At 40.7% G+C, this 27,507-nt stretch overlaps 1 protein-coding gene across 1 annotated transcript in view; it reads left to right on the plus strand.

Annotated features, from left to right (window-relative positions):
• The first annotated feature begins 12,474 nt into the window (after window positions 1-12,474).
• Window positions 12,475-27,507, plus strand: part of SLC4A4 (solute carrier family 4 member 4) — a 324,449-nt gene continuing 309,416 nt past the window's right edge. The window contains exon 1 of the mRNA XM_045531644.1: window positions 12,475-12,543. The gene's annotated coding sequence lies outside the window, so the exon portion shown is untranslated. The remainder of the gene's footprint in view (window positions 12,544-27,507) is intronic.

The following is a 27,507-nucleotide window of genomic DNA, read 5'->3' on the forward strand; positions in this document are numbered from 1 at the left end:
GGATTATTTAATCTGTTCTCAGAATTTCAGAGAGGAATAAAATGGTGTAGAAATGGAGCTGTTTCTCTCCTTTTTAATTCTGACCATATTCCTAGCCAATCTACTAATTGGGTGTAGGATTACAGTGAGGTTTGCAATTCCATAGGAAATAGGAGATGAATTTAATAATGAAGACCATTCCAGGGCTTATTTTCATGCCAAACAGTGGCCTTAATTCAGTCAACGTCACTTTGAAGAGATAATATTCTTGCTTACCTGATTAAAGATAGAGTATAGAAGAGGGATTCAATATGTTTGGTGGCTGACAATTTAAATGTTTTAAATAATCATTTAAAATTGTTTTGGTACTATAAATTGTGTCTTTGCACGGTGACTGAGTAATATCCACACCTCTGCCACCATCACAATAAGAGAAGTTACCAAGAGAATAAACAGTAGAGCCAAGCTTCAAATTCGGGGTGGTCTGATTCCAAAGCTTGTGCACTTTCTGTTATGCTCTTGTTACACAGTGTAATCTTCATACGCTGGGCCTCCAGTGAGGCTAGGATTTGGTCCCGCTACTGTCAACTAATGTACAATTTTTAATCAGACCACTCCAAGGTTTTCGTGGTCTCAGTTCAAGGCTAGGCAGCAAAACACCTGAGTTCAGTCTGGGCTGACCTTGCCCTGATCTCTTAATGCTCCTTGTCTTTATCTTTTAAATGGAGTCATAGTCCATGAGAGTGGGGTGTGAATCGCTAATGAATGTAGAGCACAGGGGAAAGTGAATTCCATGGACTAGCTCAAGAAAGAACTAACGATTACCACTGTGAAAGGACATTTGACCTTTATGCTTGATTTTGGATCTAGATGTGTTAAAACTTGAAGAGAACCTGAAAAAGAAAAATAATTCTTTAAGGCTACTATATATGGTCAAATTTCCATACGTTCGTTGACGAAGACACTCAAGGACCCATCCAACACATTTATCTGATATTTCAATTCCGCTTATTTTTCACCTACTCCGTGGCTCTTGATTTTGTTCTGTGTGTTAATGCTATTTTTGGTAACATTATTTTTCATTAAAACAATGTTCTTAAAATTGTATTATGTTTCATTGCCAGGAATAATTCAATCTTTGACAGGTACTAGGGGGGCAGGGAGCTAGAAATCAGAATCACATAGGGAGAAGGGAAATGGCTTTTTAGAAACAAGCAGAGGAGAAAAAAAAATTCTCCCAGCTTGGTAAGATCAGATGCATCATTTGACCATAAGAGTAGATAGGCCATTAATACTTCATGTCTTTAAATCTACTCTTTTCGTTTTAACGTTTTAATCTACTCTTTTTCATTCATAAGAATGGTTAGGGTGGGGGGATTATTTTTGTCATCCCAGTTTTATTAAGTGAAATGGGAGTGTCCACTTCATTGTGTGTGACATTAGTACCCCTGAGGAGTGTGCTCTATTATCAGCCACGTTTTACTTTAGATGTACCTGTACAAGGTAACAGACTGCTTTGCTAAATATTCTGGACTAGTATTTTCTACAGCTCCCTCCAACTCCAAAACACCTACTACATACTGTCTTTCCGTCTGTTTCCTTCTGCTGTGGTGTCCCTGAGTAGTTTTGTCACATTCCAGTCATTGATGTAATACCATAATTGACTTATCCCAGTCCGTGGCAACACGGAGGTTGGGCTGAGAGGCATGGGATAGCTTGCAATGAAACAAAACTGTAGGCATAAAGGCATACTAAAATATTTTAGATATCCTGAGAGGTATATATATATTCATAAATGCACATGGTTATGTTTCAATATATTTTTCTTAATGTAATCTGCCTTTAGCTTAACCCAGGAGCTGGCAAAATGTGGCCCTCTGTGGCCAAATCTGGCTACACCCATCATTTGCATATTGCCTACAGCTGTTTTCTCACCGCAGTGGCAGAATTGAGTAGCTGACACAAAGAATATATGGCTGGCAAAGCCAAAAACGTTTCCTATCTGACTCCTCACAGAAGAAGTTTGGCAACCTCTGGTTTAAGTTCATTTCTTGTTAGGTGTACACTCATGAAATATAAGTCCTTAAATTCAAACTCTTAAAACAAAACAAAATTTTGTTTTGAACTTATTATACTATATCATTTAAAAAAGTAACCCCAGTAAGTCAGTCCCCAAATAAAAATTTCCATATGGCAGCTGGAACATCTTAAGGCTTTAAATGCTAAGTGTTTACTTTTAGGGAAAGAAATGAAAAAAAAAATTAAGCAATATCGTTACTGTTTTTGAGGAGCTTCCAGGATCTTAACACTGAATAGAGTACCCATGTTGGTATCATGCAAAGGGCATAATAGTGAAGACAGAAGGAAAGCCTTGAGTTCAGTTTATTTTGTCCATAAAAGACAAAAAGTTTCCTATTGATTATAGATCTGCAATGGTGATGAAATGTTAGCTTACTAAGGAGTGAAATGTTATTAAATAGCACGGTCAGAGCCAGGAGGCAGTGGCTAAAAAACTCCTATTTTGGAGAATATTGTTTATTGTTAACACTTGCTCTACTCACGCATATGAAGGAGTAATCAATCAGTCACTAAGTATTTCTGACTGTTGTAGAGGCAAAACAAATTGACTTTATTCATTCACTGGGTAGCAGGTCCTAATTCCTAGGAAAATAATATACTTTCCATATATTTTCCACTACCTTTGGAAACATAACAAAGAACTGTTATGTTAAAACAGTTCTCACATCAAAGTATTTTTTTGAAATGAATAGTCTAATAACCAAGACCATATTCTTCTATTTTACAGTTCTTGTAAGAAAGGTGAAGAGAAAATATTGGGCATTAAGAAAAGAAAAAATATAGAGGATTGTTTTTGAAAAACAAAACAACTTTGTGTTCCAATTCCCCATCTGGCACTCATAGGAATTTTATCCATAAGTGGTCTATTCTATTTGTAGCTCCACTTATGTGAACTTAGAGAGATATCTGCATGAAAACTGCTTATGGAATGTAAATGAAATCATAATATTTGAAATGTGCATCAGGGTTTTAAAATGTGGCTTCCTTTGACTCTAGCTTTTATCAAACTTAAATACACTTTACTATCAAACTTAATTTTACCAAGAAGAATTAAGTGCCGAATTTATGTCTGAGCTTCAGATTCCTTGTCCGTCCCAGAGTTAACCACTGATCCAGTAATTCACCCTTCGTTTGAGTCCATGGAATGACGTTTACTTTAAACATTTTGTTTGGGGATTGCATGCTCCTCTAGAATGTCTGATCTGGATACCATTGCTGCATAATGAACTGTTCCAAATTTTAGTAGCTTACAAAACTTATCATTTTATTATGCTCCTGGAGTCTGTGGGTTAGAACAGGGCACACCTGGATGGTTTGCCCACTGCTGCACTGTGTTTAGGATTCCAGCTGAAAAGGTTTGAGGGCTGGGATGATTCGACAGCTGCGGGTCAGAATGATCTGGAGGGCCCTTCACTCACATGTCTGGCACCTGTGTGGGGAAGAGCTGAAGACTAGGACGCCAACCAGACTGCCTATATAAGTAGGCGGCTTCTCCACCTCGCTGTTCCAAGTAGCGTGGGTTGGAGCCAGTCAGGACAGCTCAAGGCTCCAGCGAACAAAGTGATAACTGCGTCATCTACGCCACTTAGCCTGACTCCCACTGTGCTCCATTGGTCAACGCAGTCCGAAGCTCATCCAAATTCAAGGAGAGGAGATTTAGACTCTGCCTCTTGAGAGTGGAATGGCAAAGTCACATTGGAGAAGAGGATGTGGGAATGGGAGTAGTTGCTAAGATCCTCTTTGGGAAATACAATCGGCCACATTGGCCAAAGAAAAAGTGAGGACACCATTGGGAGAATGTAAGTGTTTTGTTAACAGTGAAATGTTAACATTTTTATGTTGCTGGTTGTTTATTAGAATTGGATGTCTAAAAGGCATCTCAAACTTTGTTCAAAATAACACAATTTTTGTCTTTCCTAAAAATCAAAGCAGTGTCTTTTGTCTGCCCTAAACTTAGTCCTTCGTCAGGTGTCTCCATCCTAGAAAATGACATGATTTCCTGGCCGAAACTTAGGAGTCATTTTTCATTTTTCTTGCTCTTTCAACTCTTACATCTAATCTGTCAATAAGTTCACTTAGTTCTACCTCCAAAATGTCTCCCAAATTTATCTACTGCTCTCTGTCTTCAGTGCGAAGTTTTGTTTGTTTTGTTTTGTTTTTTGAGAGTGGGGGCAGGAAGTAAATTAAAATTGTGGTTTAGGAAGATTAAGTTAGCTTTGGGAGCAGACTAGACTGAAAATGGGTGGTGTAGGGAGGAAGAGGTGTGGAGTTAAGGCGTCCACACTTCAAGGACCTAGGACCAAGTAATTTTACCATTCCCCATATATCTCCTAGGGGTATGGAGTTGCAGAACCCTGGCTCCAGAGTTTTGGTACTTGTATGACTTGGGGTCATTTGACATTTTTGAGCCTCTGTTTCCTCAACTGCGGAGTAGGGATAATTTTTATCCTATTATATAAGATGTCTATGAGGATTAGGAATTACTTGACAAAAGTAGCTATACCGTATTATTAATGATTAAATGCAGCATTGAATTTATTAATATTTGCTTCAACTTTTAGTATTACACTGGACTACTTCCATTTTCTTTGGCTGGTGGTCTATGCTAAAGCAAGATTATGAAAGCAATTTGTTAGCACAACACCACTACACCTAAGTATGTAATATTTTCTTCTGTATTCTCTGAAAAATCACCTCCATCTACTTGATTACTGTGGTCTTTATTCCAAATAGTAACTGCAGTGTCAGCAGAAGCTTTTGAATAGTTGTTTTTCTAAATGGAATGTCTTTTACTCTTGCCAGGATAAACCAAGTGTTAAATAAGCACTCAATACTATCTGCATTTTAATTTAATCAAAGAAGTAGTAATAGAATTTGGGGGTGACTGGCTGGGGTAGGGGGAGCTATCTAGCACTCTTCTACTTAGTTTCATTTGTCTTTTATTCTTTCTTCCTTTTGGATAGCTGATTTCTTAGAGGTATATGCAGGTGGCCGGGCATGGTGGCTCACTCCTGTAATCCTAGCACTCTGGGAGGCCGAGGTGGGAAGATCGCTTGAGGTCAGGAGATCGAGACCAGCCTCAGCAAGAGTGAGACCCATCTTTACTAAAAATAGAAAAAAATATTAGCCAGTCAACTAAAAATAGGTACAAAAAATTAGCTGGGCGTCATGGCGCCTGTAGTCCCAGCTACTCTGGAGGCTGAGGCAGGAGGATCACTTGAGCCCAGGAGTTGGAGGTTGCTGTGAGCTAGGCTGACGCCACGGCACTCTAGCCTGGTCAACAAAGCGAGACTCTGTCTCAAGAAAACAAACAAACAAACAAAAACAACAAAAAACCAAAGTATATGTAGGTGTTAATATCAATATATACATGTCAGGTTCGGTTGAATTTAGGCGTTACAGTGTGTAGATTTCCCCAGCAATTAGCTAACTCTTCTGGATCAGATGTTTAAGTTCACAAAGAAAGATCAACCCCAACTCCAAACTTCTTCAAATTTTTAGTTAATCTGAAACAGATTTGACTATGTATAAAAATGCAGGGAGTGTTGAGGGTCGTGCAGTCTCTTCCAAAGATGAAAGTAGTACCATTACTAACAAGATTAAGGGAGCTATAATAATTTATTAGAACAGTCCCTGGAACATTGTAACAGCTATGTGGGTGTTGGCCACTATCATTATTATTGTTATTATTGTCATTAGTGAGGCTATCAAGATTTTCATTGCCAGATAGCAGAAACGGTCAATAGACAGCCTATTCCAGCTGAATTTTCATAAACACAAGGGCAATTCTGGAATTGTGTGGAGATAAGAGTACAACAGCTAAGACCTGGGTTTAAAAAAATGGAACCGAATTCAGATTTCCCCCCTTTTTCCTAGCCAGATCTCTTAAAACTTGTGTTCTATGCCAAAAGAGATGCTCAAAGTTAGCTTCAATGACCATACCTTTTTTTATTCAATATGATCAATCAACTGGAAATCACAGATCTAAATTATGCACAGAAGATGTCAAAATATTATCAGTCTTCTCTGAAAGAGATATTTTTCACTGCCATTCCATCTGCTTTATTTTATGACTTTTTAATAATAAAGCTACATTGCTTTTATAATGGAAAAAAACAAATTTTCATTTTTGAAAACTAACTGCTCTAATCAAAGTTACAGCAAGATGTCTGATACAATGCTATGTTAAAATTCTGTGCTGTTTTTTATTTGCCAAGGTGCAAGAAAAGCAGCAATTTTCTTCTGAAAATCTTTTTGTCTCCGTGACACTGATTTGAACGGAGCCCAGGTAGGCAGTGGGCAAATACTGTCAGCACTGAACAGCATCCAATAAGCATGAAAGGAGTTAGACATTCCAGTCCTGTCCCTGGTGTCTTGGTAGCCACTGTGTCATAGTCTGTAAAATTACTAATCAGGTGAGCTTTTGTTTAAATTATATACTTACTTATATGGAAAAATATCTCTAGGCAGGCAAATGAAATTATTTATGTATTTTAAATTATAACCACTCTATTGACATGGTTAAAAGTCAAAAAAAGTACAAATGATTCTGTTAAAATCTTCCTCCTTGTGACTGCATCACAATCATCTAACTCCCCTCCCTAGAGGCAAATAGTGCTTTTAGTTGCTTATGTATCCTTCGAGAGATATTTTATGCACATGGACACAAATACATAGATACAGTCTAAAAATTGTTGTATAAGAAGAATGATGCCTTAAGGAATTTGTGGAGCCTGAAATCTGTCTTAATAATACTATATTCTGGTTAAGTAAGCCTATTTCGAACATTCCAAAAAAGTGAATTTGATCGATCACTCTGTAACGACGGAGTTCCTACTATGCGTAAGGTGCCGTGCCAGATGCTGCTTGTACTGTCTAGTCGCCTTTAAAAATGTTCCTATTTTTGTATCTTGTCATTTAGATCTGTGCTCAAACATCCCTGTTTCAGAGAGGCCTTCCCTAACCCCCATTTGGAAGTGGCTCGCCCTGGCCCTGTCCACTCTATTACATCATTGCACTTTATTTCTTCTAGAGCCGAGGTGATTCTATATTTCTTCTAGCGTCTCACTTTTGAGGTGCAAGAGAGGGCTGCTATCATCACAAAGGGATAGTGGGGGTAAAGGGACTGTACACTGGGATGAGTGGTCACCCTCTTCGTGGCATTTACCACTTTCTTGCATTTAGCATTCCAAGACAGTGGAAATTATCTTGTCCATTTATTTGTTTACTTGTGACATCTATGAAGCAGGAACCTGTCTACTTGTTCTGGGGACTCATCACCTAAAAGAGTCCTTGACGCAAAGTGAGCAGGTTCTTGTGAAGATTTGTTGACTCATTGGATGGCCCAGTCGTGCCCCATTTTCTGTGTAGAACGGAGCATCCTGTGGTTAGCAGTGGGAAATTGAAAATCTATAAGGGCAGTTTGCTCAGAATGTTCTTTCCCTAAAGGAGGGCGGGGTGAGGTGTGGTGAGGAGTCAACTTGTAATATTCGGGTTTCAATCTCACAGTGTTTCCTGTGAAGACATCAGGTGAATGCTATGGGAGACGGGTACTTGCAATGTCAACTGTTTTGTTACTTGCAAGGAGACCGTGGTGCTGTGGTCTCCAGGATAGGCCTTGTCTGAAGAGCAGACCAGTGGGAGGTGAATGGTTACAGCCCGGTGGGATCCAGTGGTCAGTCCGTAGGAAAACCTGTCTCCAAGCAGTGGGACAGCTGGATCCGCCAGACTCAGCGCACAGGTGGAAATGGACCAGCACCTTCAGAACAGCCACCTGGGCTCGTTCAGCTCCCAAGGAGGTGGGGAGGCCAGCGGGATACAAAGGAACAAGCACCTTTCTGTGTCTGGGAAGTGGCTGGTGTGATCACATAGCATGCTCGCTCAAACTCTCTCTCTCTCTCTCTCTCACACTCTCTCTCTCTCTCACTCTCATAATCAGAGTCCCAGGGTCCCAAGAGTCCGTTCTGGTAAAGAAGTCTGACATATTCTCTACTATCTTACTTAAACCCAGACGAATCGTTTAAATCAGGTGCATGGGTTTTAGTGGCTTGGTGCCTCTTGTTAAGTTTTCCTTCCCCTCCCAAACAGAGAGGCCTGTGTCTTGTGTTATGCTGATCCATGGGAGAATTCCTGTAGGAGGAAGAGGCTGAAACACTGGCCTGAGGTTATTAAACAGCATTCATAATTAATGTGTCAATACCGTTTCTGAAAGATTTGTATGTTTCTCTATCACAGACATATTGTTCGAGTATTATTAGTGGAAATTATTCTGGTATCGTACTGGAATTATTGAATTTTTGTGTAATTATCTTAAGCTCCTTGATTTTACTGGTGAGGGAACCAAGGCCCAGAGAGTTTGAGTAACTTGCCTTCCTCGCCATTTTTAGAAGTTAGAACCTCTTCTAATATTTGACTTTAGACATGTGTTTTAAAAATGACAGTTGGATATGGCTGAAAGCTTAGTCGCTAAAGCTGTGAAGCCACTGATGACACATGTTTAACCAAATAAAATTATTTTTTCAGCTCATGCCACGCTGACAACTTGCAAAAACTGTGTTCATTTTCCTTCTCTACTCAGAAAAAGGGGCTACAGCTATTTTTAAATCTAGGGTTTGAAGAAGGAAATGTAGATTATAAATCTAGGTTAGTTGAATTTATTCAGGAATTTTTCAGACTGAATATGAATACTTTCTAGACTATAAGTGAAACAAAAATGAGCCCTTCAGTGATCTATCATATTTGGTGTCATCCCAAATTGGTTCCAGAATGAGAAGAAAAAGTGATTTTCTCTTTTCTTACTCTTACATAATGAAGTGGTTGGCTAAATTGATAGAGTGGTAACTTTAATGATCATTCTGTTGCAATATTGCTTAATAACAAAACAAGAACTCTAAGTAAATATTAGCACAAATAAAATCTTTATTCTAAAGCAAAATGTTTGTTAGACTATGGATGAGCCATGTATTTAAAAAAGGCTTCCTATTGAGAAACATTTCTGATCAGTCTTTGATGTTCATAGTAACAAGATAGTATGTGTTTACTACCACCTTTCTGTTTAGGCCCCAATGTGAGATGTGTATGAATGTTATAATTTTGTATAACTCCAGGATAAACATCCAACAATACTTTTTACTTTTTCGTCCTACTAAAATAGGATAATGAAAAATCCCTAAATATAAAAATTATATTTATGGATTCTGCCGTTTATTGAATAAAGTGCTTTACAGATAATATCTAGTGACAAGCCATCACTCTTCTTATTTTATATAATTAAATTTATTTTATGCAATGAGGAAACTTAAATACAGACGTCTTTAAGGACCTATTCAAAGTCATGCGAAGACTGAGAAAACCCTATGTCAATAACCTTATCTGCAGTCAGATCTGCACACTGCTTACTTTCAGTAATCATCGTAGGTCCTATTAATTTCATTATTTTACTACATACAACATTCTTGCTTTAGAATCAAAGAATGTCATGCTTATAAGAGACCAGGAATGCCTGGACGACCTATTCAAAAACTTTAATCTTCAGTCTTCTTGGAGACATTCTATGGTCAGGTGGTTTCATCACCTGCTGCCACTAGATGGTGCTTGTCATTGAAACAAAAGTTCTTCCTTCCATCTTTCTGTTTCCTTTAGGTGCCTATTGCAACCTTGTATGATGGGAAAGAAACTTGATTTATAAGCTAACTAGTGGGTGGGTATTCTAGAAAGTCATTTAGCACAGAGAGTTACTGATTAAAAGGTGAACAAATCATTATCAGTAAAGCTTACTTACATCGTTTTTTCCCCTAATTCCATCAATATTTCTGCTCATTCTTCTTGTCACCAAGCTGTGTGAACCCTGAGACAAAAAGAACAAATAATTCTTTTTGGGGGGGGATTATGAGAATGGAGGGACATGGCACAGATTTGATGATAGGTGAACAGAAATCTCAGGATTCATTGTTTACACCCGGAAAAGCAATAGCCAAGGTGACCACATGCAGAGTTAAGAAAGGTTAATCAATGACCTTTCAAAGGAAAAACACATATATCTCAATTACTGGACAATAATCAATAGGAAAGGAAATGGAACATGCTTTTTTAATTGTGGGACAGCAAACATCAAGTAATGAGAGTGATAACAGAGGTTGTTGACTCTTTGCCAGAGATAACTCTTTTTCTCATTAATTTAAGACACACCAAATCTGACCTGCATAGTACTCTTATTCTCTCCCTGCTTCCCACCCCACATGCCAACTTTATACCCCTTTCAGGGTAAAATCTTGCCAATCTTGATAGTGAAATGCCTCCACGAGTTACTTATCTAGTTTCTGTGAAGGACAGTTTGACATTTTGTAGCAGAATGCTTGGAAAATGTGTTTCTTGGATTTTTCCTTTCTCAAACATTCACCAAAGCTGACTATTCATGGCTGGTTCACGATTATAATGAGAAATTGCCAGCTATGTTGAAATACATAATCCACAGTGTGAAAAACTGCTGAACAGCAGAGGCAAATTCTTAATACAAAAGTGACTTCCCTTTGCCTGTGAGCTTACTTTGGGGTTGCTGATTCTTGCTAACTGCATGTTCAGGGAGTGAAAGTCAATTTTAACATTAGTCTAGAAAAAAATATATAATTACTTAGGCAAAAGCTTTAAAGCTAAATTTTTGTTTTTATCTTTGGTTTTGAATTTCCCATGTCACTGCAGTGGGTTATGTTGAATGTGTGAACATACATGTGAGCCAGATGTGACAACAGAAAGACACATGACATTAATGCATTTTAATTTCAGACATTAGACAGCTGGGGGTGGTACCTAGTACCTTCTGAGCATGGACTGAGGCTTTTAAACATACAAGCTTTTCAAAAGATACAAGCTCTATACCAGTTCCCCAAGCCCTGGTGCAGCACCATGGATCTCTTCCAGTTTTGAATACTGGAAAGAAAAGCCTCTGTCCACAGATTATTTCTTCCCTACCTCCAATTTTTTTTCCCCCTGTAGCTCTCATTAGATGGCTTTATGTTGAAGAAAGACTAGCAACTAGGACCAGTTAGGCAGTATGTGAAATTATTTCTCTCGGGCTTTATGTGTTTTGGTGGCTACTGTTGAAAATGTACTTTGGTCAGTAACTTCCACACATATATTATATGTATTACTAGAAAATGCACATACACTTGCATGATAAACCGTGTGGCTGGACCCTATTAAAGCAGCTACTCACTAGCAGTGCTGAGAACATTAGATGGTGTTTGTGCTGTCTGTTCCTATCTTACTGGTTTACCTAACTGATTGTGATGGTGTGGGGTCATTGATACATTACTATTGTTTGCTTGGCAAAGGGTACTTACATCTCGTTAATTACACTTAGGCACAGAGTGAATACAAGTAATCACTTTGCACGTTCAAGAAATTCCCTTGGATGGCTAAGGGTGTGTCCCTAACTGCCGACGAGGCTGAGACCCAGGCTCTCCCCAGACATCCTTTGTTGCAAGGTGAGCAGTGATCGAGACTGTGCTGGCGGCACTCGCGACCGGCACTAGTCAAGTTTTATAAAGTGGCGTCAAGAGCGTTCCGGGCTGGGAAACGCATGCGACTTCGGGTCTGCATGGGAGCTCCGGCTCGCCCCAGCGGGAACTCTCCCGAACGGGACGTGGGAGAGAAGGAGCCCAGGGAGGCAAAGGCCGGTGCGGAGCCGGGTCCCCGGCCAGCCCCGGGCGGGCTGTGCGCGCAGAGCCGGAGCCCCCGGCGGAGGCGGCGCAGCTCGAGGCCCCTCCCCGCCGCCGCGGGTGCCCGGGCGGCTGACGCCGAGCGCCGGCCCGGGGCGGTGGGGGCCGGGCGGGCGGGCGCGAGCGAGGGCAGGGCAGGGGGCCGGCCGAGGCCACTGGCGGCTTTAAATATGGATCGCGGGCCCGCGCTCGCGGCACAGCCCGCGCCGCGGCCGCCTGTCCTGAGCTCCCGTCCCCCGGCTCGCTCCCGAGGGGCGCCCGGGCTGGGCACCGCCGCTGCGGTGTTAGTTCCCGGCAGTAACGGTGGCGATCCCCATACCTGTGCGGGGGCTGCAGGCGGCAAAGTGGACGCCCGCACGCTCGCACTCACGCGCCGCGCGCCACGCGGGCCGTGTAGACGTCTCCCCCTCGCGGGCCGTGCAGGCTCCAGTCGTGCCGCTCCGAGGACCCTCCCGGCCCCGCGCCCCGCTCTCCCGCGCCCGCCTCCCTCCGAAGCGCCAGCCCCGCCGGGCGGCAAAGTTGGGACTCTCCGGGCGCGGGTGACCGGCGCCCGCTCGCCCCGCGCCTAGAGCCAACTTCCCGCTGCTCGGCCCCGCCGCGCCCCGGGCTCGCGCCTCCGGGGATCCCGCGGGCCCCCAGTTTCCGCGCCGGGCGGCGCTTGGGTGGCGGCGGCGGCCGACGTGGTGGCAGCGAGGGCGGCAGCAGCGACCGCTGCAGCCCCACACTCCGCCGCCAACCTGGAGGAGCGACGGAAGCCGGACCCCAGGAGGTGAGCTCGCGCCGGCCGGGCAGCGGCGGGGAGGGTCGGCGCGGTCCCCAGCGTCGCGGGGGCGGCGGGCGCAGGCCCGGGGACCCGTCCCAGAGGGCGCGCCCCGGGGAGGCGGAGAGGGGTCGATCGCGGGCCGGGCATCCCCTGGGCTGGACGCCGACGGTGTGAGGAGGCTGCTTCCGCGGAAAAGTACTCTTTTGCTCTTAGGGGACAGGCGGAGTTTGGGTGGTCCTGTTTGTCCCCCGCTGCAAAGCCCCCTGCGCAGAACTGGGCGTTGTTGCCAGGACGGTGGGGCCGGTGTACGCGGCGGGCTAGGCTCGGGTGCAGGGACACGTGCGTTCCCGCGATTCCGGGTGGTCGCAGTGTGGCCAGGCACCTGCCCGAGAGGGACACATATCCCAACCTGTCAGCGGGGGACGTTTGGGGTACTCTCAGGGCCACTGAGGCCGCGGCCCCCACTTCACTGCCCTCCCCAAGACAGAGCTTTCACATCTCTCTCTGGCACACCAAAGGCGGGGGGTGAGTCAGGCGGATTCTCTGCAAGTGGCACACGCACATTTATTTGCAATGGATTTGCAAGGGGGAGGCAGAGGTTAAACTGGAATTTCTCTTGGCCGGCGAGAGCGGAGCTCTTCCTCAGGTACTGGGCAGCGTGTGCGTCTTGGCAAGGAGAGGTGATTTCTTTTTTCTTAAGTGCATTTTAGCCAGCCTTTGCCAGTCCGTTAATAAGTCACCAAAGGCAGGCAGGACTTGGGAACTACATCTGCAAACTGCAGCAAGCACCACCCAGAATAAAGTTCTTAAAGAACAAAGGAAAAACTTGAACTTGGAGGAGAAGGATGGAGAAGGAAGAGGTTCCACCTCCGTTCTAGCATTGTTGAGCATTCTCTGAGTTTCTTGTAAAACTTCTGTTTTTTCCACACCTCATTCCTTCCTAAGGCCCTACCTTCTCAGCAGAATTGCCCCGCAAGCTCTTTCCAGTCTTGACACTGAAGAGCAGTAACCACTTTGGTTTACTCTCCTCACTTCTTTTCACATTTCACTTCAGTGCCCTAGAAAGTTGCCCCTAATGAGAAACCACGGACGCTGGGCTGCACTAAACGCGCGTTGTCTCAAATCCTGGAACTGTTCCTTTCCTAAGAGACACTGCATTGTATTGTATTTATCCTTTTTCTTGCATCTGGGACTTGGAATTGGAATATTACCTGAATTAATTAAAGTGTATATTGCTCATTAGGGCTTATTTTTTCCATTCTTATTTGAAGGGATTCTTCAGTGCTGTTAGAGCAGTGTTCAGTATCTTCTTACAGCCAATGTAATGTTTTGAAAATGTTTCTAAGAACTCCTCTCCTGTGTCTGTCATATTAGCATTTAAGTAATTTTCATGGTCATGATTGCACTTAGATTGAAGTTATTAGTATAACTCCATTCAAAGGAAGTGTGCCTGTTTATTTCTCTATAGCTTTCATAACTGAGAAAAAGCTTTTACTTTCATTTTAAGTTAAAAGTGGTGATAGGATTCTGGTCTCTATGTTAAATTTTGAAATCAAATGCTTTGTTTTAACTTTATCCCCAACTGTCAAGTAAGATGGCACAAAAACTCTCACATATGCAGATAGAAACAGGAAAGCGGTATTCCTGCGTTATGAACTGTCAAGGCATAGGGCATTTATAGGAGTGGGGGTGAGAGGGAAAAGTTGGGATATTTTGATAGTTCCAGGCACGTTTGAGAAGAGGGTAAACTAAGAAACTCCCAACATTTTGCATTTGAGTGTTTTTCAAAGTGAAGCTTTTGGTGTCATTTGCTGTTTGGGGATCATTTCTGGAGACCAACATATATAAGACACCTTAGCCAATGAGATTGCCAGAATGTACTGTCAGTCTATAGTGATGTATCCCTTTCAGTTCCTTTACTCAACATTAAATAGCTTTAAATGTTTGAATGCTAGTTGTATCATTTCAGTCTTTTAAATGATTAGAAGACATGTTGGATCTGCAGCAATATTGTGTGAAAAGAATACAGGCAATTGTCTTTAGAGGAAAAATGTGGTAGAAATCGGATAACCTTTGGGACCACTTCCAGCACACCCGGGCGGTAATCTCATTTTTCACTGAGCTCTGGCAAGTACCATTTTGAGGTTCTGATCTCTTGTCGTGATAACAAGAGAGATAGTGTGGCCATAGCTTGCATCTTAAAGGAAAACACAACACTTAAGAAAAGGAAATGGTAGTGAATCATGGAGATAATCAGGTTTCTCTGCCTGCCCTTGAGGGCCCTGCAGTCCATGAGGACTACTGTTGTTAGGGCAGAAGAGTCTGGAGGGAATTTGCTGTACTTGAGAGTGGTGAGACACATCATCCGCTTGTATCTTGGATTTCTTTGTTTTCATTTAAGATAATATGAATGAAATCTAAGACAGGAGTTGATAATGAGATTGGGACTGGAAAGAACAAACTGAGAAGAGAAACATCTAATGATGAATAAAGTTTCTAAGTAGCTTTTCCTTGATTGCTAAATGGGGGGAATCAGGGAGCATGATTGAAGGGGACAAAGGAAGGCACAAGCAGAACACATATTTCAGTTGATACCGCTACTGAGAGCAACCTGCGAGTTATCAAATTTATGTATTTTTAGGGAGTCATTTAGCAAAATGGTTAAGGAACATTCAGGAAGTTAGTAAGAGTTTACAAAATTAGATCTTACTACTTTTGCATAATGTAGGAATTTTAGGGAAAGGGAAGAAGAATGTTTTTTTCCTTTGAGGTCAGGGCTAAGTTGTATTCTAAATGCATTTTGTCTTTCTCCCTATATTTGAACACTTGATATGTTTGGGTCACAAAGTGGAAAATACGCTGCTCTTCTCACATGAAGATGATATTTTAGATCCTCAGTAGTGCACACCTTTAGTTATTTTTCCTGCAGTGGGGACAGATTCTCTTCGACTCGGTTCCATGTGATGTACATTTACATACACACACACACACACACACACACACACACTCTAATTTGTAGAGGTGGCTGATTTTATTTTATCTCAAACCATATTTACTATTGTCATAATGAGTTTGTGGCAATGACTTTTATTGCATTTCTGTAGTCTCAGAAGTGCAATCGTATTTCAAACAAGGCATCCAAAGGACAGAGAGCCGGGCATGGTGGTCCCAGCTACTCAGGAGGCCGAAGTAGGTGGAATAATAATGACTTTATTTACCTGCTGTGGCAAAGAAGAGATAAAAACTTTTTCTTCCAGTCTTCTTCATAATGTTCATAATTTTATTCCGTAATGACAATGTCTTACTTGCTTCTGAATTGAGTTATGTATAGATGGTCCCTGACTTACAATGGTTTGAATTCATGATCTTTTGACTTTAGCTTATTGTGAAAGTGATTCGCGTTCAGTACTTTGAGTACCCATAGAACCATTCTGTTTTTCACTTTCAGTATTCAATAAATTATACAAGATATTCAACACTTTGTTATAAAATAGACATTGTATTAGATGATTTTGCCCAACTGTAGGCTAATGTAAGTGTTCTGTGCTTGTTTAAGTTAGGTGAGGCTAAGCCATGATGTTCAATAGGTTAGAGGTATTGAATGCATTTTGACTTACGATATTTTCCATTTATGGTGGGTTTATTGGGCCATAAACTCATTGTGAGTGAAGAGCATCTGTATTTGAAAAAGATGTCAGTGGAAATAGTAATGGAGAAACTATGTACTTCTGTAGTTGTTTGCATAAACCAAAACATCATCTTGTTCTTTCCTAAAAAATAAGTAGATGTAAGGGATTATTACGCTCATTGAGAAGAAGAGGAAACTAAGAGAACTTTGAATACTTTTTAAAAATTTAATGGAAAATTATTCGTGGAGGTATGCATGAATGTTTTAACTTTTGTTTTAACTTTTGACTAGTGATACATGTTTGTTAAATGACTGTCAAAAAATGCATGAATATTGTTTTAATCACAGCAGAAGACTCAATTCAGAGGCAAGTAAGACATTGTCATTACGGAATAAAATTATGAACATTATGAAGAAGATTGGAAGAAAAAGTTTTTATCTCTTCTTTGCCACAGCAGGTAAATAAAGTCATTATTATTCCACCTACCTCGGCATCCTGAGTAGCTGGGACCACCATGCCCGGCTCTCTGCCCTTTGGATGCCTTGTTTGAAATACGATTGCACTTCTGAGACTACAGAAATGCAATAAAAGTCATTGCCACAAAGTAGATAAAAGTTTATCCTGTTGTAAAATAGTAGTTTCCGTTCCCTATTGGTAATCCTGCTAAGCACCAGTGCCCACTCTCCCTAACTTTATTTCAGTTTCTGCAATGCCAGGGGTGTTTCACTAGAGAATAATTTTCAGTTTGGGTATACCAATTTTATCTCCAATCTTGAGAGCTAACTTCGGTTTTTCATGTAGAATGAACACAGAAAGGAATTATGTGAAATTAGGATGTTAAAGGAAATAAATAATCACCAACTGATATTTCAGGGCTTTGGTTTTTTTTACGTTGTGGATAATTGTGTGGAAAACTGCTGGCATACTTTTGGGGTGATTTTAAAAGTCCAAATGAATGAAAATACAAAATGAGAAGGGAATATATTGTAATTAAAACTGATATGATGTTCTATGAGTGGCACAGCTAGAAAAGCTGTTCATAATGTCTTCCATGAGAAATTGGCAGTTTCCTTTCTTTTTTGGTAATATATTTGCTGATTAATATTTTGTTTTATACTATTTGCAAATAAGAAAACTTTTGGGGTCTGGACTTTCATGTTCATTAATTCTAGCTTTGGCTTGGAGATCTAATATTCACTGATGGGATCTAGTAACAACCTCATCTACTTGGAACTCCCACATTTGGCATATTCCCCAGTAAAAAGGCCTCTGAGCAGGTAAAATAGAGGGTAAAAAAAAACATACATCCAAAAGAATTCAGTTTACTCACAGGAGAGCCCTCAGAGTCTTTTTACTCTTAATAAGCATACTGTTCTAAAACTACAAAGTAGAAGATAGATATGGGTCGATACTGGCAGATTTCATGGAAAACATTGAAAAGTGCCCGAGAACAGCTTGGCAGTAAACGAAGAGGTAGACAAAGAACTACAAGCAGAAGTTAAGAACTAAAGCAAACACAGGGGCTGAGGACTGTTTAAGTGTAGACCCTGATAGTATCATTTCATTGCACCCCCTTCTCCGTCCCTCCCTTTCTCCTTTCTGCCTTGCTTTCCTCCCTCCCCTTCTTCCTATCAAATTCTTATTGAAATACAATATGTATTCAGAAAATTGCACATGTCTTTAAATCATCAGTGAACAGCTCAGTGGTTTACCTAAGTGAACACATCCAAGTAATCGGCCCTAAGGCCAAGGTGTAGATCATCGCCAGCTTCCAGAAGCCTCTTCTTTCCTCCCTCTGCAAGTTGTTACTTCCCCCCACGGTATCCTCTCTCCTGATTTCTGAGACGATAGGTTACTTTTACCTGTAATTTAACTTTCTATCGCTGAATCACATGGTGTGTATTCCTGTGTCTGACTTCTTTTGCTCAACAGCATGTTTGTGAGGTTTATTCTTGTTTTGTATGAAGCGACAGTTTGTTTATTCTCATCACTCTACAGTGTTCTGCTTTATAGGAATGCTATAGTGTATTTATCCATTTCATTCTTGGTTTACTTGTTTTTTTTTTTGGATTGTTTCCAGTTTTGGGCTATTATGAATAGAGTTGCTGTGGGCATTCTTATGTATGTTTTTGGGAAACATGGAAATTTCGGTTGTGTGTGTTGTGAGTTAAATTGCTGGACCAGTTTTAGTAGATAGTGCCGTCCTTTGAAACTGGTACTAATTCACACTCCTGCCAGCACTGTATAAGAGTGGCATCTACTTCACATCCTTATAAAAGCTGATATTATCTGTCTTTTTTATTGTAGCCATTATGGCGAATGTATAGTTGTATCGCATTGTGGTTTTGATTTACATTTCCCAGAGTACCTTATCTACCTTCTCATATGATTGTTGGCTATACTTTTTTTTATAAAGTACTGTTCATATTTTTTGCTGATGAAGTTTTTGTCCAATATTTGTTGTTATCCCAAGTAAGAAGGATTTTAATACCTGGGGAGTTAACTTCTCTTATTTGTTTAGAAAACTCAGCTAACCAGGCAAACTCATTCACCAATATGTCCATCTAATAGGTCAAATAAATGGGTTAAAGAGATTAAAAACTGAGTTGATCACTACGCATTATATACATGTTAGAAAATTTCACACGTACCCCACAAATTTGTACAAATTAAAAAAAACAGAGTTTAGAAACATTTTGAACTTGTAAACGTCATAGTCTGGATCTGTGAAACCTGGTCCTTAAAAACCAGAAAAACAAACCAGAACAAAAACCTTTACCACAACAATAAAAAACATAACAGAACTTGTCCTCAGTGCTTTACATAGAAGTAGAGCATCTTGTAACATTGCATTGCCCAGTGACCCATGGAGATTTGTATTTGGACTTTTAGGATAGGAGTTGAACACCCACCTCTCTTACTAGTTGTTTGATTTGGGGAATTGAAAAAAAATCATCCATGTCGCTCTTTTTTCATTATTGAAATGATTATAAAACTTAATTCACAGAGGATTTACGAGGGGCAGATGAGGTGATCTTTATGAAACCGTGTGCAGAACTGTTAATGGCCATACATATGTTAGTTATTATTATTGTTGTCGCATTCTACAGCATTCCTTATTCTTGAGTTGAACTGTGCCAGCTCTGAGAACAGTTCCTGGCATATTAATACATGTTTGTTGGCTGAATGAATGAACACCACATTCAAGCATCTTTCCTAAGCTGTTACTCCGAGTGACTCAAACTGTGGTTTACGTGTTTTTCTCTAGGACTTTTACTTTTTATTGCCAAAGCTGAGTTGGGAACAGGGTTTATCAAGTATCAGATTGAAAAATTGTGTCTAATAGCCAGCAGTTTGAGATCACCCATTTCACTATATAGTTCCTATTAAATTTATGCCCTCCAGTAACACACACAGGGTCTGGAGAACCCTTGAAAATGATTACACTGCTCTTCACACCGTGGGTGATCCCCCAAAGCTTACACACTGAATATTTTTAGCTTCTGTAATTAGAATGCTGGCCAACAAATTTCCAGATTTAAAATATTGTAGTGGGTTCTCCAGTGCTGATACCTTGGAAACCATGTTTCATGCAAAATTGAACGTTTAAGGATGACTAATAGCTGAAAACTGGAGCTTTGTATACACCCTTTTCAGCCTAATATGGATAAGGGGTTTCTGATATGTTGATTATAATATCAAAGTGAACTTGCAGCATACACCTTATTAACTTTTGTGTAAAGCAACAATTCTTAACCTGCGGAAAGATCCGATTCTCAGCTATTGGCTTGACTTTGTGACTCTCTTTTTTCTTTATCTGAAAAGTGGTTGAGAGGCATCATATTTTCATTTTTAGATTAAATAGAATTAAAATTTGCATGATTTTTGTTTTGGAGAGTTACATAATGTTCTTTTAAACAATAGTAGGAATCTCTGCAAAATCAGGCTTGCAGCAGAAAGAACTTGGATTTTTATATGGAAATCTAATTAGATTTTCTTAGGCGAAGACTGATATTCTTTTCCTTTTTTTCTTGTATTTCAGTGTTTTTGTTTTTGTTTTTTTTAAGAGCTTGTGGTGGTCTTGGTTGGTTTCTGTCATCACTTAAGTATAACTTTTGTGGTGCTCAAGAGTACAGAGCATGTAACATCCTACTTTAGTATCCCATAAATCAGTCTACATTTTATAAGAACGTTTACATTTTAGGTATTACTTTCATTTTTTTTTCACCCCTCCATCAGTAACAGACAGACCACATTTTATGTATTATACCTCATGTGTGTTTGACCCACATGTGGCTGATTTAGTGGAAAATAGAATCATCTGGTATAGTGGACAGCTTTTGTTTTCTGTTATGGATATAATGCTATGGAAAATGGAAATAAATACAAAGGGTAGTTATGGTGAGCCTTGTTAAACTACTATTTTAAAAATAGTGAATTGCAGAAAATCTCATCTTCGGAGTTCCTTTGAGAAGTTAAACTGTGTGTTTTTAAAGCAAACGCATCCAGGCATGACTGGCTCTTGCTGTATGAAATGCTGGAAGCAAGGCTCCTCCTTTTGGTGTCCCCTTCGCCCATGGGACTTTTTTTTTTCTTCCTCTTAAATGGGTACTGTGGATTCAGGGAGGGATACTGTTTAAAGAGTAGGATCGTGACAACTGATACCTCAAGGGGATGGGATTGGCTCTTTCATTTCTTGTGCTCTTGGGCATGGGAATCTGTCCTATAGGGCCTGACTGGAATATTCCTAGTGTCTTTCATAATAACCAGGTTTTTGCACCTTCTACCCTGGAAGGATCACGAATGAAGTCCTGAAAGTAATATCAGGTGAAATATGGATATGTTTGTTCTGAGCGAGCAATCAGTGGGACCATCCGTTAGACTGCACATTAGGAACTCGAGTGTTGACGGCTCACTCCTGAAACCCTCCCCTCGCGTGTTGCACGACTGCAGCTGCAGCAACACGTCACAGTTGAACTGCTCAACAAATTCCTTCGATTCCTTTGACCTCTAGAGACTATGTCCTGAGGAATGTGAGATGAGCACTCACGATGTTAGCAGAGAGTAGGGCCTCACGGTGGGGAGTTTGCTGAAGTACTGATTACAATCGCCTTTGGAGAATTGCTGAGCATTAACAGATTAAGCACAAACACACAGCTCACACGTTTGCACTTTCCCAAGTTGAGCTTCTTTGCCAGGGAAGAGAGAGAAGGCGGGTAGGAAATGTCTCAAAAGATTTAGATAAATGAGATCAGATAATTTCTCTTGAAAAATACATTAAGAAATGAAAACACCCATCCAAAAACATCAGAAGAAAATATCGTTCAAGCACTCACATGTTCTTACTGCCAAAACTTTAGGCAGTGAATTCTACACTTTAATTGATCACTTTATTGCTCACTGCTTTGCACTGCTGTTTGTTTTGTGAGTGCTCACGTTGTTCTCCTACGCTGTGTGCTTCCTCACTCTTGCTGTCAGAATTTGTGATCCTCACGGTGGCCAGCATATTCTGTAGCAGAAAATACTTATTTAATGGAGTGATGCTTAGTTGCTTTAAAAATCTGAACAGACCAGAGATGCTCAATCATCTCACCCAACTTTATCTCAACCCTGTTTCTTCTGGAGATATTCCTTCAGGGCAGTAGCTGTGATCACTGCTGTTAGGACTTTCAAATATTTCTTGTGAAATTTGTTGTAATGAAGTTTGGACTCCAGTAGCTTTTGGGATGAAGGTTTGTTCTTAGGGTTTATGACGATGTGTTCCTTGGAAAAAATGACTTAACCTATCTTGATATGACTATAGTTTATCTGTTCTCTGGATCAGACACAAGTTTACTGACTCTGTATTTGAGATTAAAAATGAATTGTTAGCACTTAAAAAAAACTTTTTATTTTGAAATAATTGTAGGCTCACAGGAAGTTGCAAAAATATAGTACAAAGAGCTTTTTCTTACCCTTGACCCAGCTTTCCCCAATGAGCACCACTTGTCAGACTCCTAAAAAGGCATCTACCTAAAAAGATTTATAAGGAATTATAATTTTTATGCCTGCTCCAAAGAAATATTTATTAATCACTGATTATATATATGATCACAGGTTATAAAAATACAGAATTATACCTGCTGTTGATCGTTGGGAAAAAGAGATAAAAATACAGACTTAGACACAGCTACTATTTTGTTGAAAAAAGTGCTCAAGTGGCAAGCAAAGAGGACAAGTCATTCATTTACTTACTCATTCATATCTCTCTGAATTTGGTATCTACCTCATTCAGATCATTTTTTAATAGTGATCACATTGATCACATTGAACTAGGAGTTGTAAGTCCAGATGTTGTTCCCCTAAAATCTTTGGAAAATATAAGTGAGTGAGAGTAGAACTCCTTCTTGGTACAAATGTTGGGGCACCATGATAATACTGGACTTTATGTAACGGTGTGAGAACTTCATTGTACCATATAGCTCTATGTGTTAGGTGTATGTTGTCTTATATGCAAACGCATAATATATTGAGATGTTTTAGGATAGGTTTTTTTTTTTTGAGACAGGGTCTCACTCTGTCACCCAGGCTAGAGCGCAGTGGCGTCATCATATCTCACTGCAACCTCAAACTAACTCCTGGGCTCAAGCGATCCTTTTGCCTCAGCCTCCCAGGTAGTTGGGACTACAGGTCTGCACCACCAAGCCTGGCTAATGTTTCTATTTTTTGTAGAGATGGGGGTGTTACTCTTGCTGAGGCTGGTCTCAACCTCCTGGCCTCAAGCAATCCTTATGCCTCAGCCTCCCAAAGAGCTAGGATTATAGGTGTGCGCCACGGCACCTAGCCAGAAGAGGTGTTGTATTCATGATATATGTATATTTCCAGAGGAATATCAATGTTTCACTACATTTTAGTATATTGACACATATTACACTTGAACGCATATTTGAGTTTGATTATTTATTAATAGCGATCTTTAGATATTGCATGTCTGTATTTGTCCACTTGCCTGAACCTTATGTAGTATTACCTAGAATGTTCCTTGAGGGTTTGATCTTGCACCTCAAGACAGACATGATTGGGAAAGGTCTGGAGAAACACTCTGCATATGGTGAGAAGGAAGGAGTTTCTTTGAGAAAGCTATTTGAATGCTTACGGTCTTGAACAGTGAAGTCTGAAGGGACACCTTACCGAAGCCTATAATGTCATGAGCACTCCCCCCAATTCCAAGAATATCAGAACTAGGAGCACCAATTATAACCGAGAGAGGTAGGTTGAACATAAATCAAAAAGTGTAGGTTTATGTAGTAGGAATTTGTGTGAGCATCTTTTCACCCCAAGAGGAGAAACTGCCCTGTTTAACAGTCCAGGGCAAATCTTTGGGTGGATTTATACAATTTAAAAGAGAAGATGGGCATGTTTGGTAAATAGACTTAATCTTTTGGGTGGTTATTTTCTCTTTACCCAGGACTTTACCCGGGGTTATTCTCTTTTCATAGAAGATTGCCTGAGGTACTTATCATTTTGCAGGATAATTTCCTGTTCTTTGATGTTATTTTCAGCTGTCACTGAATGTTTTTCTGAGGATTGTGGGTCTGACCTACATGACAATTCCCAGAAAGTTTACCTGCCCCCACATGTCTTATCTCAGCTCTGGACCTTGACCAGAAGGTGTTATATTTGAGGTTGTAAAAGGAGCACTTAGACCTCCTTATAAAATTTCTCTGAATCAAGTCCACACCTTGTTGCTGATAAAATGAAATTGGATGTTATTTCTGAATTGAAATGAATGCTTTTGGTTCTGGGCTCATTTTGGATAATCCCACCAATCTGAAACAGTTTGCTTTTCCAAATAAATGCAATACATTTTATTTTGTGTAAGTTTAAAAACAGTTGTGTTGGATAACTTTCTTTGTTTCTTTTTTTTTTTTTTTTGAGACAGAGTCTCACTCTGTTGCCTGGGCTAGAGTGCCGTGGCGTCAGCCTAGCTCACAGCAGCCTCAAACTCCTGGGCTCAAGCGATCCTCCTGCCTCAGCCTCCCAAGTAGCTGGGACTGCAGGCATGTGCCACCATGCCCGGCTAATTTTTTCTATATACTTTAGTTGTTCAGCTAATTTCTTTGCAGTTTTAATAGAGATGGGGTCTCACTCTTGCTCGAACTCTGAGCTGGTCTTGAACTCCTGAGCTCAAACGATCCACCGGCCTCAGCCTCCCAGAGTGCTAGGATTACAGGTGTGAGCCACCGCACCCGGCTGATAACTTTCTTTAGATGTAACAGTGTGTACATAAATTAAATAGAGAGCTGGAAATGCCATATATTCCTATATGGCCCATGGGCTTGAACGACACAGTGACCTTAACATAAAAACCAGTGCAGCAGAAAAAAGCAGGTTAAAGCCTATGGCCCAGGTTTCAAGCAAGTTGCTGCCTGAGTCAGAAGCTGGTAGAAAAACGTCTTAGTTCTGTCGAGAAAGTGAGAGATTCAGTCCTAGGGTGAGTGTCCAGGTATATGGGATCTAACATAACCCTGATGACTTGGGGAGCAGCAGTGGGACGATGCGAAAGCTTGAGGTGTTGACACTAAGTGCTGTGCACAGTCTGTGGAATCAAGGAAGGAGAAATAATATTTTCAGGATCCTGATTCTGGGAAATTGTGAACAATTCTGCTTCAGTTGCAGGAGTGGTCTGTTTATCTACTCTTATCAGTAGATATGAGTATAAAGTATTAACTCTCATTGAATTTTTTGATAACTGAAGCTTAAGTGTTTAACCTAAAGTTGTCTTTAAGATATTTTTTGATGTACATTGTTCAAAAATGAATTGCACACGCTTATCTCCTGTCTTAACAGTATGTTAAACATCATTTCCCCTTTTGTTCATCTCTGTTGGTCTTCACAGTATAATTCAGAGATGATGTCAGGGCTGAAGATGCGTGGAGCTATTGCTCCTACACCAGGCGTTCCCCTATTGTTATGCCTTAATCCCTGTTTAGACACAGCTAAGACTCCCTCTTTATATCATAAAGGAGCACAAGAGTGTATAAACCGTTTCCTGGGCAGGAAAGTGGCATTCTTAACTGGTCATTAGCCATCAGTGAAGAGGCCTGGGTAGAAGAACATGACAGGATGGGTGCTGAGCACAGCTGACACACCCCGGGAATAGCTGGGGCACCTTGTGAGGTTGCTGAGATCCAGCAATCTCATGACAAATTTCAGTTATTGATGCCTAGCCCTCTTTGTACCCACCAGCTGCTGCGGCTGTGCAGACTCCCCTCCAAGTTGTTCTCTGAATCTCCGTGACTGTCAGGATCCCCTTGTGCTGGTTGAGAGCGTGGGCTCTGGAGCCAGAGTGCCCAGGCTTGAATCCGGTCTCCACCACTGTCTTTGGCTGAGTTCCCTGCAAAGCAGTTTCTGAGATCATGCAGGAAGTTTACTGGGACTTGTACTGCGGGGTGCTGCCTGTCGGGGAGTGAAGGCAGTCGGATTGGGCAGAGGAAGGAGGTGAAGAGCAGGACAGTAGCCACGGAGGCCTCAGCTGATCCCACCGGGAGCTCTGGAGCTGGGCAGATCGTTTAGAGTTGCCCCAGCTTGAGGTAGGGGAGCCAGGCCTTTTCACCCCACAGCAACCCGTCATGAGATGTGGGCTGCCCACGGATAAGGTGTGATCGTGGGCCAGGGGACTCTCTTTGGCTAAGGTAATTTCCAGAGCAGGATTGAGCTGAGTGTCCCCAGCCAGCAGTCCCACCAGCTGGGACAGCACCTCAGTTCTGAAGGGGAGATCTGGACAGCACAGCGCAGCACCCACATTCTTGGTACCTTGTGATTCTGGCGACTCTGCTTCCAGTTCTTTATCCGAACCTATCTATTTAATTCCTAGGGTTTAAGTCAGTTAACATATGTGAAATGCTTAGAAAAGTGCATAGCACATAGTGTGATTTAGGTGTTAGTTATTATGATCAGACCTGACTTTATCAGCCCTACCGTTCCCGTATAATATGCTATGAGTTTGAAAGCAAATGCTCTCATTATTAATTTTTTTCTCATTCCCTTTGCAAGAGGAAAGCATCAGACAATGTTTTATTTAATAGTAAGAAATAATTTAATATACTATGTGTTTTAGTGATATTTGCATTTTTAATTTTTACTGGAAGAAAGAGGCAAAAGGAATAATCACTGATGATGAAATTTGAAGGATTTGGACACGTGGTGGATGACAGTTTTAGGAGTGTGTGTGTTAGTCCTTGGCCTCCCTCGAAGTAACTTGGAGAAGCCCTTTCTAAGTTAAGGGAGAGTCAGTCCATTTGCCACTGTCGACTTGGAGGGTGGGGGGGTGGGGAAAGGAACTGGTGACCAGGTGACAGTGCCTAGCTGAGAAGCTCCTCAGCACCTTACTCTTCACCTTCCTTCCCTCTCAGGTTCTAGATCTAAATGTTACAACATACAATCGATAAATACAACATTGACAATGAAATTGCTTTATTTCTTAAATGCCATGGAATCATTCTTTTCAGTGTTTCAGTGTTTAAATTCCATAAATACAGAGCAGGTCACCTGGAGTGTTTTAGAAATTTGGTTTTGATTCAAAGTAATGTTCTCATGGAGACTCAGTCTTTGCCAATTCATTTCTCATTCACTTGAGGACATGGCTAATTCTCTTGGACAGATTTTGTCTCTTTCATATTCATATGGGTGGAAAATATTTCATTTGAAATGACTTATTTACACCCCTCCCAAATATGGCAACTATTAACATATCATATTGTTTATTTTTAAGAGACTGTCTGATTGTACATTAACATTAAAGCAGAGATAGCTAAGAATATATGTCACAAAACACTTCTTTAAAACATGTGTGTGTATTTCTTACATTTTTACTGATATCCTATTATTGACACACCCTAACAAAGCCCGTAGAGTGGAGAAGCAAATAATATAACACTTCAAAAGATTTATAAAAAAAGAACCAGCAGTTTTTTTTTCCCTGTTGAGATTAGGAATGTCTAACACATTTAGGATTTCACTTCCACATTTTGTGGGGGGGCTGGGAAGCGTGAATATGGATAAAAGATTTGAGGTAAAGTAATAGATGTGTAAGAATGTATTAATATTTAAATATGATGAGTGGTAAAAACTCATTGCATAACAAGCCTTTTCTAAAAGCAAAGATGACTTTTAGAAATGTGCATTTTGGGGATTAAAATACATAAACCCTCTTTTTAGAGGAACATTGTTGAGCTTGGTCTAATGGGAAACAAGTCCATATCCAAGAAGATTATGTTAGTATAGCTTTTAATTCTCCTAAACATGAAACTATGACATTTTTGTAGATGATCTTTCACTGTGGAGGAGATATGAAGTAAAA

Source organism: Lemur catta, chromosome 19, assembly GCF_020740605.2.
Source record: "Lemur catta isolate mLemCat1 chromosome 19, mLemCat1.pri, whole genome shotgun sequence".
Lineage (NCBI taxonomy): Eukaryota > Metazoa > Chordata > Mammalia > Primates > Lemuridae > Lemur > Lemur catta.